General features: G+C 45.3%; 1 long non-coding RNA gene across 1 annotated transcript in view; it reads left to right on the top strand.

Moving 5' to 3' along the window:
* The window catches only part of LOC138296493 (uncharacterized), a 208182-nt gene extending 195555 nt beyond the window's left edge, over positions 1-12627 (top strand). The window contains exons 4-5 of the long non-coding RNA XR_011203845.1: positions 1116-1269; positions 9453-12627. This is a non-coding gene — a long non-coding RNA (uncharacterized lncRNA). The remainder of the gene's footprint in view (positions 1-1115; positions 1270-9452) is intronic.
* The last annotated feature ends 1150 nt before the right edge of the window (positions 12628-13777 follow it).

Here is a 13777-nt window from a genome sequence, read left to right as displayed (position 1 = left end):
TCATTAGTCTTTTGTTGTTCGTTGTGTTGAGCTATATGTGTTTGTGTGAAGGCCATCTGTATGAGAGTTTTTGAGAGGATAGGGGTTGTTGATTTAGTTTAGAAATTGTCTAGTTTGAAATAAGGATGTATATATACACATATACCTGTGTTTGAATTAACAAATGCTTAATTATTATTTAGGCCTTTGTATGAGAATAAATTGCTTTATTGAATTAAGAGGAGAGTGATGCACTGTTTACTATTTGTAGAAACTCACCACTTCCAGCAAGTGACTTCTTCCTAAAGAACCTCCTTTGTGTACCACATATTCACTATGTTGACTGTTCTTCAACCACCTTCCATTTCCTATGGGAGGAGTACACTGGACTTTGGACTTACAATTGTGTGGCATCTACTCCAATAATTTCATCCACCATGACTTAACATTTCACTGTTCTTTTCAACCATGCCCCAATTCATTTTAAATCACACTTTCTCAAGAAGTCCACCTATCACAAAGTCATTGTCTGCTTGTTTTTGTTACACATTTTGCTATGTGGAGATGTAAGACTGTGGAATCACATTTTACAGTTCTTAGGTATGCAATGCCTGGTGGCTCCTGTGATACACAATGACAATCTCTGCACAGGCCTATCATTAAATAAAGAGGCCTACAAATGTAATCCGCTACTGCTAGGAACGCATTATGTTGCAAGGCTAGCTCTCTGAACAGCCATCATGAAATATCATCGTCACTGCATGCTAGCTGAAGCAATCTCCCTTCTGGAAAGTACCAGTCTGAGTACGTAATGTTCTCAAGTTTTGTCACAAGATGGACCATGTGATATTAGGCACGTAGGCCACCTTGTGTAAAATCCTTTTCTATGCTTTTTGTTACTATATATGGTATGATAGGAAAAACTACCTTCAGACATAATGGAGAAATAGCCATACATCAATCATACGTCAATGCCAAAGAACCAATAATACGTTGAATTATGTTTGTGGTTTAATACTATAAAAGATCATGTATTACTTCTTTGTATTGGGCTGTTCGTGTACACTAGTAAAGAGCATCCTCCATGTACATGTCTTTCTATTTCTATCTCTAATAAATTCTTTATGTTTATCTAGAAGAGCTGGCTAACGGTCGTTTGTATCTGGATGGGTGAAGAATGCGGTCTCGTTCAGCGGATGACTCCCTGCAGCCCAGCTCCTGTTTCAGTCGGGCCTACTACTGAACAATCAATTGGACAAGGCCCCTCCTGTGACGCAGGCTTGGGCTGTCGTGAGTATCTATTGCTGCCTCGTGATCCTGCTCTCGCTGTTTGATTTCTTGTATTAAGTGTAAATATCACGAGACGGGAAGGTAACTGAGTTGTTTCGTTAATGTGTTTCCTGCATAGTGTAGTGTTGGTGATGGATTTATGGTTAATATATATATATATATACCGTACCTCTTAGTCTGTTTTTTTTTCTTATTGCATTTGTTCTCTGTCTCCAGTGGCATGCCAAGGGCATTTCTTCCTCTATTGCGGGCTCCTCTAATACACCTCGTGAAAACATTCAGATAGTTAACTATAGCCGTCCGCGGGCTGCTAGCATTCTCTGTTAATTTGGTCCTTCCATTGTATTACACCATTTCCTTCCTCCCTGCGCTGCAGCTGTATACTTAGATTAGCTTCCTGTATTTCATGTAGCTTGTTACTGTTAAAAACGAAGTCCGAGGAATAGAGGCAACTAGCGGTGTTGCTTCAGAACACAGCGCGAGTCGCTGTTTGCAGTCCCCAGCCAGAGGGGCTGGGGCAGATAACTCTGCCCAGAGAGGGTGTTGCAGGCTCCAAGCCAACCCTAGGTTAAAAGGGCGTTGCAAAGATGTGGAATGGAATGGTAGTGGTCCGTTCCAGGGTCTATGTGTCCATTTAAGAGGAACTGGCAGGTGTTGTCAGCGTCCTTGTGTGTATAGGAGTGATAGTGGTTTATTCCAGTAAATGGATGATAGTTGTTCATTCCAGTGGAGCAGGCAGGCTATGTTTGTCGTGTTAAACAGTTGTTATGTTATTTGCTTCCTGTGATATTGCAGCTCTTTGAACAATGCTTATGGCATATTGAACGATCGGGTACTCATGTGAAATGGTGTAAACTATAGATGCTGGTTTGATTACATGTGTGTGTGAAAGTGGTTTTTGAGCTATAAATACATGTGTGTGTGAAAGTGTTTTTTTAGCTATAAAGACGTGTGTGTGTGACAGTGGTTTTTGAGTTATAAATACGTGTGTGTGCGAAAGTGGTTTTTGATTCATGAAGGAAGGGTTTACCACAAGGTGGTGTACTGTGATTTATTTTGACTGCATGCATTTGCGATTTAGGATAAGAATTTTTTGAAAATTTAAGACTAGGTGGGTGGACTCCTGGGCGACATAATACAGATTTTTATGACAATTGACTGATTGAATCTGCAAACATCACACAGTACAAACACCGCACTGCACTCACTACATATTTGATACAAGGGGTGGGAGTAGGATATCACCACAGGGCTAGTTGTACTGTGACCCTTGTCTATGGTTCTGCCGTCACATGTGGTTGCCTGACTTGTTCACCGCTATTGCATTATCTGTGTGTCACTGGCCAAGGATCTGGTCCAGTTTCCAATATCATACAGCCACACCCTGCCCCAGGGCAGGAAAGCAAGGGTGTGATATATTTTATCTTTCCCTCCTGACCATTCTGTCATCTCTTGATTCGCCCCAAAGGACGCCCGTGTGGACGCCGTCACTTAGAACCTTGGGTACTGTCTGATTTCAAACTTTGTGTGAGCTAAGGTGGACATGGCTGGCTGAAATTGTGGCATGAATGGAGACCGGCTTCCTGCTTTTACTAATAACTGATTGTGTTGGCAGAGATCGCCTCCGTGTGTGAATGCACCCATTGTTGTCCCTTCTGTGACATGGGGTATGAGCGGTGTAAAGAACGCACCGACATCCGACTGTTTCCTGGAGCGATTGTATTTGTCTTCGTGTTATGTAACAAAAGGCTAGGGTAAGACAGTCATGGGGAACCCTCTCAGTAAAGACAAACTGGACATGCAGCAGCCGAGCCCCCCTAAGGACAGTCCAGCATATCAAGTAGCTACTAAAGAAGGCTTACATGCACGATTGTTCTTAGAAAAATGGCATAAATTGACAACTAAAAGACCAGACTTGCAGTTTCCCATTACTGGCACCTATGACATGAATAAAATAACATACCTGAGACAGATGTTGACTCTCAAGGGACGCAAGATTAGGGGTTTATAATGAGACTCTTTTTTCACATGGACCTCCTATTTAAAAGAATTACGGTTGACCAGCAATGTGAAAAATAAAGTACATAAAACAATGTTGGAATGGAAGAATGAGGGATGTGAGAAGAGTAAGAGGAGTGAAAAAAGGGAAGAGTGGAGAGAGAAAAGAATGGAGGTGTTGGGTACATTTCCGTGTGTTCCTGTGGTAAGTGCACAACCAAAGGAAAAAAGGGAAAAGGGAATGACAGGGAGAATAAGTAGAACAGAAGCGCGTGCGGAGGAGCCAGCGCAGGCAGCAACAAAAATAACAGTAACACAACCCCAGGAGCTATCACTGGCACAGAAAAAGGCACAGACAAATGAAGCACGCCAAGTGGCACTGAGGTTGATAAGAGAGGAAATGACAAAAGTAGAATTAGATGGGCTAAATGAGCATGAAGTATTGGAGGAAGTGAAAAATGAAGTGGTACATATGGCATTAAAATTGGATAAAGAAAATAAAAAACTAAAGGAAAAAGTAGAAAAGAGAAATAAAAAGATTAATTTACTGAAGACACAATGGAAACAGCAGTTTCAGGATACAACGCTAGATGAGGTTAGAAGCGTAACAGACTTGCAGGAAATAATATGGGATATATGTGTTTTCACTCACAAAACCAAACACAACTCCAAAATGTTAGAAGCAGCACAAAATGAGGATACAAATGGAGGAAGGAGAAGAAATAGCTTATCAGGAAACATGTCACAAGGAGGGACGCCTAGTAGCTCCCCCAGCATGTCAAGAAAAACACCCAGTAGTTCCCCTGGTATGCAAAGAAAAGATTTTTTTTTAAATCAGATGGGAAAGTGTGTAAGTCTTTAATGAAAGACCTGGTAGATGGGAGGCAAAAATTGGTGGACATAAAGGACGAACTGACTAGGGCATACAGGGAAGAACTGGTGACCTTAGCACGCACAGAATTAATGACCAGGGGCCCGCAAGTACCCCAGAAATATACACAACAAATGGCAAAAGACCTGCCCGCAGAACACCATTGGGACACCTCGCGAATGAGCTTTACTAATGAGGAACTTCAAGGGTGGGAGGATGAAAAATGTTACGGAATATTACAAAATGCTATACTAAGGTTACAAAATTGGGACACACTGCTACAAGGGCTAAATACAGCACAGATACTACAAGAATTAGAGGAACAGAAAAAGATAGTGCATCAGATGCCTCTGAGAGAGGTGCCCACAGCTACAATAGGGGAGGAGGGACACGTAACAACATACGTCTACGTACCATGGCTTTGCAGTGACCTGTATGCCTTCACCAAGGACTACCCGAAACTACGTGAAGAGCCACAGAAATGGTACACAGAGTTGAACAGGATAGTGGCAATGGGGGAATTTCTGTGGAAGGATTTACACATGTTGTTCAGCATAATAATACCACGGGATCTCTGGGAGGATTGTAAGAAAGTGGTACAATGGCCAACAGAGGAACCAGAAAGGGGTAAAGGAGGGGCACCAGGAAAAACAGTGGAGAAAGCAAGAGAGAGGGTAATTAAATACATCAAAGAAAAGGTACCAGAAGAAAAGACAGACTGGTCACAAAAAATACATACAAAACAAGAAAAGAATTAAAGTGTAACAAGTTACTATGACCGGTTACTCCAGGTGTGCCAACAGAGCAGTGGGATGAAGAACCCACTAGGAGAGGCGATGCCAGCATTTGTAACTAACTTTGTGTATGGATTACAGCAACCCAAACAGAGTCACTTACAAACTTCACTTATGTGCTGGCAACAAGAACCAATTGACAAAGTGTTAGATGCAGCTAGGTACTGCGCTGATTACCAGCAAAACATAGAAAAAACAGAGGAAGAAAAGGTAAAAAAGGATAAGGTGAAACTTATGGTGGCACAGGAGAGGTTTTACAACAACAGCCAGGGAAGGGGTAGAGGAAGAGGAAGGGGCAGGGGACGAGGGGAAAGAGTACCTTTCACGCCCCCGCCAGGCACTACCTGTTTCCACTGCAATCAACAAGGACACTGGAAAGCAGAATGCCCATGGCTAGCTGGAGGACAAGGGGGCAGAGGGCAACAGAGGCAGCAGCAGGAAATAGCACTACCACCCCCACCCTACACCAACAACGCCTACGATGCCTACCCCTATCAACAGGCATGCGCTGGGTGGGGCACGCATCAAGACACACCACAAGCACCACAAAGAGGACACGGGTTTCCTCCTCCTCCCCCAGAGGCAAACTTCATGGGACCGGTATTATCAGTAGATCAAGCCGGCCCCTACGTGGAGGGGACGGTGATGAGCAAAACAGTGCCATTCCTAGTAGATACAGGGGCCACTAGATCAATGCTGAGAGCCTCCGATATACCAAATGCACCACTTTCAAAAGTACAAATTACAGCAGTGGGGATGACAGGGTAACCCATGGACGAATTCCTTACACAGCCATTAACACTCACGGTAGGTCCTATCACCGTTAACCACCAATTCATCTTCACTAGATACTGCCCTGTAAATTTGCTAGGTAGGGACCTCCTATGCAAGCTACAGTGTACTATTAGATGCTCACCGGAAGGCATCTTCCTGGAAAGTAAGGAGAACGGGATAACATTACAGGCATTCACCCATTGCACCACAGTCAAGCAGGAGCAGTCACACACTCTTCCCCCTGAACTACAAGAAGTGGTCCCCAATGTGTATGGGCAAAGGGGCCAAATGATGTATGAAGAATTCTGGACTACCCACCAGTGAAAGTGTTGCTGCGCCCTGGTGCAAAGTTACCACAGGTACCACAATACAAATTGTCAAAAGAAGGAGAGGAGGGTATAGCTCCAGTAATAGAAGATCTCTTGAGACAAGGAATATTGCGGGAAACTAGAAGTAGCCCATGCAACACTCCGATACTCCCTGTGAAAAAGGCAGCAACAGGGCCCATTGGAGCCCCGATTTGTAGGTTTACTCAGGACCTTAGAGAACTTAACAAGGCAGTAGTACCATCATTCCCAGTAGTTCCAAACCCAGCAACCATATTGTCAAATATTCCAAGTACAGCCACCCACTTCACCGTCCTGGATCTCAGCAATGCGTTCTTCTCAGTGCCTCTACACGAGGATTCCCAAGATCTTTTTGCGTTCTCATTCAGGTCGAGAAGACTCAAGTGGACACGTTTGCCTCAAGGATTCTGTGATTCCCCTTCAGTCTTCTCGGACGCTCTGAGGTCAGACCTTGCATCACTACATCTAACGGGAGGATCTACCCTGATACAGTACATTGATGACTTGTTATTGGCCTCACCATCACAGACGGCTTGCATCCAAGACACAGTGGGGGTCATTCTGACCCTGGCGGCCGGTGGCCGCCAGGGCCACCGACCACGGGAGCACCGCCAACAGGCTGGCAGTGCTCCCACGAGCATTCTGACCGCGGCGGTTCAGCCGCGGTCAGAAGCGGAAAGTCGGCGGTCTCCCGCCGACTCTCCGCCGCCATGAGGATTCAGACACCCCCTACCGCCATCCTGTTCATGGCGGGAAACCCGCCATGAACAGGATGGCGGTAGGGGGTGCCGCGGGGCCCCTGGGGGCCCCTGCAGTGCCCATGCCAATGGCATGGGCACTGCAGGGGCCCCCGTAAGAGGGCCCCGCAAAGTATTTCAGTGTCTGCTTTGCAGACACTGAAATACGCGACGGGTGCAACTGCACCCGTCGCACCCCTGCAACTACGCCGGCTCAATTCTGAGCCGGCGTCCTCGTTGCAGGGGCATTTCCTCTGGGCCGGCGGGCGCTCTTTTGGAGAGCGCCCGCCGGCCCAGAGGAAATGTGTGAATGGCCGCCGCGGTCTTTTGACCGCGGTGCGGTCATTTGGCGGCGGGACTATGGCGGACGGCCTCCGCCGTCCGCCATAGTCAGAATCAGGCCCAGTGTCTCTACTGTGCCACCTAGCAAGGAAAGGACATAAGGTCTCCCAAAAGAAGTTGCAGGTCTGTCAAACAAAAGTGAAGTACCTGGGACACGAGCTATCCCAGGGAGTTAGGAAATTGCTGCCTGATAGGATAGCCACCATAACACAACATCCAAGACCAAAGACACAAACAGAGGTTCGTGCATTCCTGGGGGTGGCAGGCTACTGTAGACACTGGATACCAAACTTCTCCCTGATTGCAAGACCATTGTTAAACTTAACTCACAAAGATGTGCCAAACAAGGTACCCTGGCCGGAACAATGTGAGGAGGCCTTCCAAGAGTTGAAGAAAGAATTGTGTGCCGCACCAGCACTAGGTCTCCCTGACTACACCAAGGACTTTCACTTGTTCTGTCATGAAAAGGGGGGCTGCTCACTAGGGGTCCTAGCACAGAAACACTATACCTACTACCGTCCGGTGGCTTATCATTCAGCCACCCTAGATCCAGTGGCAGCAGGCCTTCCCCCATGTTTAAGAGCGGTAGCAGCAGCGGCCCTCTCAGTAGAACAATCAGAGGACATTGTCTTAGCACACACATTAATATTACACGTTCCCCACGCAGTGGACACGTTGCTTACCACCACCAAGACGCAGCACCTGACATACGCCCGCCTCTCACGCTATGAGCTAACACTGCTTGCGCCACATATTAAAATAAAGAGGTGCACTACTCTGAACCCCTCCTGCCTGCTACCAACTGAAAGAGATCACGATGACCCAACAATAGACAATTCCTTCAATGATTGTGGGGCAGCAACAGAGAGACATACCAAAGTTAGGCCAGATTTGAGAGACACCCTATTCCCCGAGGCAGAAGGCGATCTATTTGTCGATGGTTCATGCATCAGAGACCACACTGGAACAGTACAGGCCGCCTATGCTGTAGGAATGGCTAGGAGGTTACTAAAAGGAGGGAGGTTACCATCAGTAACAAGCGCTCAAGCGGCAGAACTGATAGCACTGACTAGAGCATGCAGATTGGCAGCGGGACGGACAGCAAACATCTACACAGACAGTCAATATGCGTTTGGTGTCACACATGACTTTGGTCAGCTGTGGGCAATGAGGGGGTTCCTCACCTCAGCAGGCCAACGGATACAACATGCATCACTGATAGCTGACTTGCTACAAGCTTTACGGATGCCCAAGAAAGTGGCAATTGTAAAATGCGCAGCACACACCTCAGCAAAGGACTACGTTTCAATGGGAAACGCATTTATTGACAAGGAAGTACGAAAAATTGCACTTAGTGGGTGTGAATATGAAATGATTCAGGTAAAGCCTGACATAAGAAGTAAAGAGGAAAACGCACACTTTGACCCAAAAAGCGTGCAGCTACAGGCACAAGGAAAGGAATGTGAAGAATGGGAGGAGGCAGGTTGTAAGAAAAATGAAGAAGGCATTTTGGTGGGACCAAATGGGAAGATATGCTTGCCCTCCCTGTTCCTGACCTCCATGGCACGGCTCTTCCATGGCCCCTCACATGTGGGAAGGGATGGAATGATACGACTGTTTTCACAGTGCTGGTTCAACCCAAAATTCAGACAATGTGCAGAACAGTTGTGTAAAAGGTGTACCGTGTGTGCACAATATAATACAGGAAAGGGCACCCCAACAGCACCAGGCCACTTTCCACCACCACACGGACCCTTTGAAAGTCGGCAAATGGATTTAATTGAAATGCCTCCGGTGAATAAAATAAGATATGTTCTGGTAATAGTGTGCATGTTCAGCAAATGGGTGGAGGCATACCCAACAAAAAATTGTGATGCACAAACTGTCGCAAAGTGTTTATTAAAAGAGCTGTTACCGCATTTTGGGGTGCCGACTCTTTTAAGTTCAGACAATGGACCAGGATTCATCTCCCAGGTTATTCAGGGCCTTTGCAAAGGCCTGGGAATAACTCAAAAGTTTCATTGTGCATATCACCCACTGGCAGCGGGAGCTGGAAAGAAGGAACGGGGTATTGAAGAATAAGATTGGGAAGATATGCGCAGTGACAGAGTTATCATGGATAGACGCACTCCCATTGTCACTCCTTGTCATGAGGAGCACACCTGACCGCGTCACAAAACTGAGCCCACATGAAATTATTTTTGGTCGCCCCATGAACATACCAGGACACATGTCAGTTCCCCCATTGGCTATAACTGATGATCTCTTGTTACAATACTGTAAAAAAATAACTGAGACACTCCGTTATCTTCACCGCCAGGTGTTGCAGGCCTTACCAGAAGAAGGTACACCACCAGAACACGGACTGCATCCTGGAGACTGGGTGTGGACAAAGGCCCACACCGGACGTCACTGCCTTCAACCACGGTGGAAGGGACCACACCAAGTCTTGTTGACAACAGCCACAGCAGTCAACTGTGAGGGCATCACATCCTGGGTCCATACCTCACACACCAAGAAGGCCACTGGACCAAAAGACGACCAGCCGCCAACAAAGTTGCCGACGAGAGTAATGCCAACTTCACCACAGCGGTACAACCTTCGTTCAACAAGCGCCACCAGCCAACATTGACGGAACTGCTCGTGCTACACTCCCACAGGAGTCGGAGAGTGTAAGCGGGTTCCCCAGTACACCAGAACATTGTTCTTGGACTGCTCGTGCTGCAACCCCACAGGAGTCGGAGGGTGCAAGCGGGTCCGCAAGACACCAGGATATTCTTTCAGAACTGCTCGTGCTACTCTCCACAGGAGTCGGAGAGTCAAGCAAGGCCACTTAAGTATTAAAGACATCAGGATATAAATAAACAGAATACTAAAAGTCCGCTAGAAAAATTTGCACCGAGAGGTACAGATCCCAGTCCTACGGAAGCGGCTGGTCACTAGGATCAGTGCGGCTTGTAGCCCCATTGGGAGGTGCCTCTTCCAATTAGGAATACAGCAAAAATAGGACAAAAGGGCCATCCCTCGGGTCAGTGGACTATTGCACCCAACTCCCTTAGAAGTGGACATTGGGATTCATCCCTATATACTCTGCATAACTACAAGTGTCAAATAGCATTCGACGTCGCCCCGAAAATATACCGAAGGAATAAACTACTCGTGTGGCACTCCTACAGGAATAAGGAGGTACCAAAGGTTACATACCAATAGAACTGGTTTCAAGTGCTAGCCACATCCGACCACACCCTATAAGGCGACATGGATTTCAGATTACAACATAAGAAAAAGGAGCAGAAGAAGTGGCCTGTGGTGGTCACAGCATTACTCACCCTGGTAGCGGCTATAGTACTAACAACAATCCTGATAGTATATAAAGACGACATACATATTCCATGGCTCGACCAGGAACACTACATCCCCAAAAGTGGCCAAGGTGAAAGAACAACCGGTGGTGAGAACAACAATATCTCAAAACAACATGAGAGGGTGGAGGATAAAACAAAATGGGTGAAATACACAAAATGGAAAGAAGATGGAGAAGATTATAAGGACAATACATTTCTGCAAATGGTATCAATGTACAAAGAACTAGCAAATGTGTCTGATTGTTATATATGTACCCACCTACCGACCACTAGCCAGGAGAAAAGAAATTACACTCAGATGCCCCTCACAGAATTCGTGGCATGTAATATATTAGATAATATGTTAGGGGGAAATTTAAAAGAAATGAGAACAGGGAAAAGGAGAGAATAAGAGAAAATATAAAGATAGGAGAAATGAGGAGAAAAAGGGATGACTATGGTTTGGAAGACAAACCTTATGTAGGAAATATGCAAGAAAAATTGGTAGAAAGAGTGTCAAATAAATTGAAGGAAGAAGATAGAAGGAGAAGAAATAAGTGTAGGAGATTAGATCCGAAGAAAGGAGAAGGGAATTTATTGAATGCATTTACAACAGAAAGAGGGAAGGGTTACACTGAAAGGGATCATGGCTCAGAACAACGAATACCATGCCTGGCCCTAGATACAGAAATAAAGGCACCATGGTGTTTCAAATACTCAAGAGGTAACGCAGACACTAGCAACAACGGAAATGATTTGGGGCATAGTATTTGCAATACAACATTGAGCCTGGACTACAAAAGAAATGACACAACAGGCTTGTCCATAGGCCTGACACCTCCCAAAGGAATATTTATTATATGTGGGACATCGGCATTTTTTAAATTGCCAGCAGGATGGCAAGGTACCTGCTACCTAGCATTCGTGCTACCAAAAATGGCACAAAGAACAGAGTTACAGAAGGGGGAAAAGAGAACACTTGGCAGGGTGCGCAGGAAGAGGACACCAACATGGGTGGATGAGGTAATAGCAATAGAGGGGATCATAGTGACGCCATTAGGGATAGCACACTCACAATATGAAATTCACAGATTGGCTGAATTAGTGGAAGGGCTAGCCAGCAACACCGCAGCCGCCTTAGGGAACATCACTGAGGAACTCACAGACATGAGGGCAGTTGTAATCCAGAATAGGCTTGCACTAGACATTATCCTGGCAAAAGAGGGAGTGGTCTGTGCAGTGATCCATCAGGAATACTGCGTGTATATACCGGATAACAGTGGGAATATAAGAAAGGAAATAGAGGAAATAAAGGAGGTAGAAGAAGGAGCTGGGAAAGTGGCAGATGGGACAGACGTTGGAGGAATGCTGGATCGAATAGCAGCATGGTTCAGGGGTTGGGGTACCTAGTTGGTAGAGGTACTAGCGATAGGGATAGTGGCACTGATAACGATATGTGTGCTCATACCAGTTTGTTTATCCTTCCTGGCCATACTCTTGAAAAAAACCTGTCACCAGAAACCCACACATTACCGAAAAAAAAGATATAAGGATAACACCAGGGACGAACAAGAGTTAGAAATGAGAACAATATACCATGACCCTTAGATTTGTCATTGAGTATCAGAGGGCGGAATGTGGAATCACATTTTACAGTTCTTAGGTATGCTATGTCTGGTGGCCCCTGTGATACACAATGACAATCTCTGCACAGGCCTATCATTAAATAAAGAGGCCTACAAATGTAATTTGCTACTGCTAGGAACGCATTATGTTGCAAGGCCTGCTCTCTGAACAGCCATCATGAAATATCATTGTCATTGCATGCTAGCTGAAGCAATCTCCCTTCTGGAAAGTACCAGTCTGAGTACGTAATGTTCTCAAGTTCTGTCACAAGATGGACCATGTGATATTAGGCACGTAGGCCACCTTGTGTAAAATCATTTTCTATGCTTTTTGTTACTATATATGGTATGATAGGAAAAACTACCTTCAGACATAATGGAGAAGTAGCCATACGTCAATCATACATCAATGCCAAAGAACCAATAATACGTTGAATTATGTTTGTGGTTTAATACTATAAAAGATCATGTATTACTTCCTTGTATTGGGCTGTTCGTGTACACTAGTACAGAGCATCCTCCATGTACATGTCTTTCTATTTCTATCTCTAATAAATTCTTTATGTTTATCTAGAAGAGCTGGCTAACGGTCGTTTGTATCTGGATGGGTGTTGAATAATTAGGCTTCTGAAGCAAATGAGGGAGGCACAAGATACAAATGCAATGGTGATATAATACAGGTACAGTGTCCTGCTAAGGATTACTAACAACACACACAATCACATTGCTCCAAGTGTCTGGCCACATCAAACATTTTAATTCACTATAAAAGCACATATGCTGTCCATATGTCTGGACTGGCAGAGCTAAGAATGGTTGACTCATATTGTGTAAAGGTACAAATACCGAAGAACCCCACCCCCTCAACCACGGAAGGAAAGGCCTTGTCAGGCATTGTCCTCTAGAATAGGCTAACAGAAAAGTGAATGGTGTCGCCAACTTGAGCCTTATCACATACTAAACCAAAGTAATCCAACATCACATAAACCAAGGTACAGACAGAGGGCAGTACAACAGTCCCTTACCACAGGTCCATCATGATCTAATGACCTTGCATCTGGTACACAAACGTATGTCAGTGTTGTGGCACAGGCACTGTGGCCTGCAATGAAGAAACACATCTACAGCTACATACAGGTCAAACAAGAATAGTGTTTAGCCTATGTGAATGGTGAATGCCATGGTTGCACTTGATGACAACATATTTCATGCCCACATGATCACACACATGATGCAACCGGCCCAACATAGCACAATAAACAAGTACAGTGAGCACTTCTGACCTTCCACCCAAACACTGTCCAAGCTGCCTGGCCACAGGTCTCATACACCCCAAATCTGTAACCTACATTACCTGGAACAATCCATGTCCACTTCCTATGTCGGAACAGCATCAGATACCTGCCAGTGTCACAACTCTGAAATGTTCACATGAGGATGTCATGGTGAAGGTACCTGTACAAAGACAAAGCAAGGAGTATAGGCTTGTAAACATTCTTATTACACAAATTATTTGGCAAGCATCTGTAAAGGAAATTACATTGCAATGAGACTGACACAAACAATGTAGCTACATCAAAGTGGGGATACGTCAAAAGCAAACCCTTCAAGCACCCTTTGGTTGAATATTGCAGAGTCTTATCTTCCCAGTTTTAGCCAACACACTCTACTCCACA

The sequence above is a fragment of the Pleurodeles waltl genome, chromosome 5 (genome assembly GCF_031143425.1).
Source record: "Pleurodeles waltl isolate 20211129_DDA chromosome 5, aPleWal1.hap1.20221129, whole genome shotgun sequence".
In the NCBI taxonomy this organism is placed as follows: domain Eukaryota; kingdom Metazoa; phylum Chordata; class Amphibia; order Caudata; family Salamandridae; genus Pleurodeles; species Pleurodeles waltl.
Note: the sequence above shows the minus strand (reverse complement) of the source record. Positions and strands in the feature narration are given on the sequence as shown.